We start from the raw sequence: 3,120 nt of genomic DNA on the forward strand, positions 1-3,120 counted from the left end.
AAAGAAGCATCTGGAGATCAACTTCTGAAAAATTGGCCAGTGAAAACCTTATGAATACCAGCAGAACACTGTCTGATATAGTGCCAGAAGATGAGCCTCTCAGGTTGGAAGGCACTCAAAATATGACTGGAAAAGAGCTGTTTCTTCAAAGTAGAACTGACCTTAATGACATGGGTGGAGGAAAGTTTTGGGGACTTTCATTTGTTGATGTGGCACAACTCAGAATGAGAAGAAGCAACTGCAAACATCCATTAGTAATTAAAGGTAGAATTTACAAAGTATGAATCTAGGAAAATTGGAACTCATCAAAAATGAAATGGAACGCAAAAAGATCAATATCCTAGGCATTAGTGAGCTGCAAAGGACCTGTAATGGCCATTTTGAATCAGACAATGATATGGTCTAAAATGCCTGGATGATAAATTGAAGAGGAATGGCATCACATTCATCATCAATAACAACATTTCAAGATCTATCCTGCAGTACAATGCTGTCAATGATCAGATAATAGCCATACAACTATAAGGAAGACTAGTTAATACAACTATTATTAAATTTACACACTGATCATTAATGCCGAAGATGAAGAAATTGAAGATTTTTACCAACTCTTGCAGTCTGAAACTGATCAAACATGCAATCAAGAGGAATTGAAAATTACTGGTGATGGGAATGCAAAAGTTGGGGAAAAACGGGATCTATAGTTTTTTTTTGTTTTGTTTTTTGTTTTTTTTATGGCCTCGGTGACAGAAGTGGTGTGGGAGATTGCATGATAGAATCTTGTAAGACCAACAACTTCTTCATTGCAAATACCTTTTTTCAACAACATACATGGTGACTATACATACACATGGACCTCACCGGGTTGAAAACATAGGAATAAAATCAACTACATCTGGGGAAAGAGATGATAGAAAAGCTCAATATTACCAGTCAGAACAAGGCCAGGGGCCGACGGTGGAATGGACCATCAATTAATTGCTCGTATACAAGTTTAAGTTGCAGCTGAAGAAAATTAAAACAGGTCCATGAGAACCAAAATACAACCTTGAATACATCCCACCTGAATTTGGAGACGATCTTCAGAATAGATTTGATACATTTAACATTAATGACCAAAGACCAGACGTGCTGTGGGATGATATCAAGGACATCATACATGAAGAAAGTAAAAAGCCATTAAAAAGACCAAAACAGATGTCAGAAGAGACTCTGAAACTTGCTCTTGAATGTAGAGATTGAATGAGTATGGTGAAAGGATGCACTCCTGACCCACACTTTCCTGATTTTAAGTTACACAGCGTCCCCTTTTTGTGTTCAAATTACTGGCTCTTGGTCTATGTACAGGTTCCTCATGAGCACACTTATGTGTTCTGAAATTCCTGTTCTTTGCAATGTTGTCCATAATTTGTTAGGATTCACACAGTCAAATGCCTTTGCATAGACAATAAAACACAAGTAAACATCTTTTTGGTATTCTCTGCTTTCAACCAAGAGCCATCTGACATCAGCAATGATATCCCTTGTTCCACATCCTCTTCTGAATCTGGGTTCAATTTCTAGCAGTTCCCTGTTGATATACTGCCACAGCTGTTTTTGAATAATCTTCAGCAAAATTCTACTTGCGCGTGATATTAATTATATTGTTCAATAATTTCCACATTCTCTTGTATCCCCTTTCTTTGGAAGGGGCACAAATATGGATCTATTCCAGTCGGTTGGCCAGGTAGTTGTCTTCCAAATTTCTTGGCAGAGACAAGTGAGTGACTCCAGTGCTGCATCCATTTGTTGAAACATCTCAAGTGGTATTCCATCAATTCCTGGAGGCTTGTTTTTCACCAATGCCTTCAAATGCAGCCTAGGCTTCTTTCCTCAGTAGTATCTGTTCTTGATCATATTCTACTTCCTGAAATGATCGAATGTCAACCAATTTTTTTGGGCACAGTGCATCTCTGTATTCCTTCCATCTTCTTTTGATGCTTCCTGCATCGTTCAATATTTTGCCCACAGAATCCTTCAATATTGCAACTCAAAGCTTGAATTTTTTCTTCGCTTCGTTCAGCTTGAGAAATACTGAGCATGTTCTTCCCTTTTGTTTTTCTAACTCCAGGTCTTAGCGCATTTCACTATAATGTTCATCGTCATTGTCTTTTCAAACTACCCTTTGAAATCTTCTGTTCAGTTCTTTTACTTCATCATTTCTTCCATTTGCTTTAGCTGCTCTAGGTTCAGGAGCAAGTTTCAAAGTCTCTTCTGACATCCATTTTGTTTTTTTCTTTCTTTCCCATCTTTTCAATGATCTTTTGCTTTCTTCACATTCGATATTTTTGATGTCATCCCACATCCCCTCTGGTCCTAGGCCACTAATGTTCAGTGCACTTGAGATGGTCTCTAAATTCACATGAGATATACTCAAGGTTGTATTTTGGTTCTCCAACTACTGATCCTTCTTTGTTTCCAACTTCTGCATTTCCATCACCAGGAATTATCAATGCACCTTGATTGCATGTTTGATCAATTTCAGACTGCAGAAGTTGGAAAAATCTTCAATTTCCTCATCTTCGGCATAAGTGCTTGGTGAGTAAATTTGAATAATAGTCTTATTACTAGTCTTTCTTGTAGGTGTATGAATATTATGCGATCACTGACAGCACTGCATTTCAGGATAGATCTTGAAATGTTCTTTTCAATGATGAATGAGACGCCATTCCTCTTCAATTTGTCATTCCCAGCATAGTAGACTATATGATTGTCCAATTCAAAACGGCCAATACCAGATCATTTCAACTCACTAATGACTAGGATATTGATCTATATGTGTTCTGTTTCACTTTTGATGACTTCCAATTTTCCTGGATTCATACCTTGTACATTTCACATTCTGATTACTCATGGATGTTTGCAGCTATTTCTTCTCATTTTGAGTCATGCCACATCAACAAATGATGGTTCTGAAAGCTTGGCTCCATTCACGTCACTAAGGTTGACTCTACTTTGAGGAGGTAGCTCTTCCCCAGGTGAATTTTGAATGCCTTCCAACCTGAGGTGTTCATCTTTGGTCACTACATCAGACAATGTTCCAGTGCCATTCATAAGGTTTTCACTGGCTAATTTTTTTTC

The sequence above is a fragment of the Elephas maximus genome, chromosome 19 (genome assembly GCF_024166365.1).
Source record: "Elephas maximus indicus isolate mEleMax1 chromosome 19, mEleMax1 primary haplotype, whole genome shotgun sequence".
NCBI lineage: Eukaryota > Metazoa > Chordata > Mammalia > Proboscidea > Elephantidae > Elephas > Elephas maximus.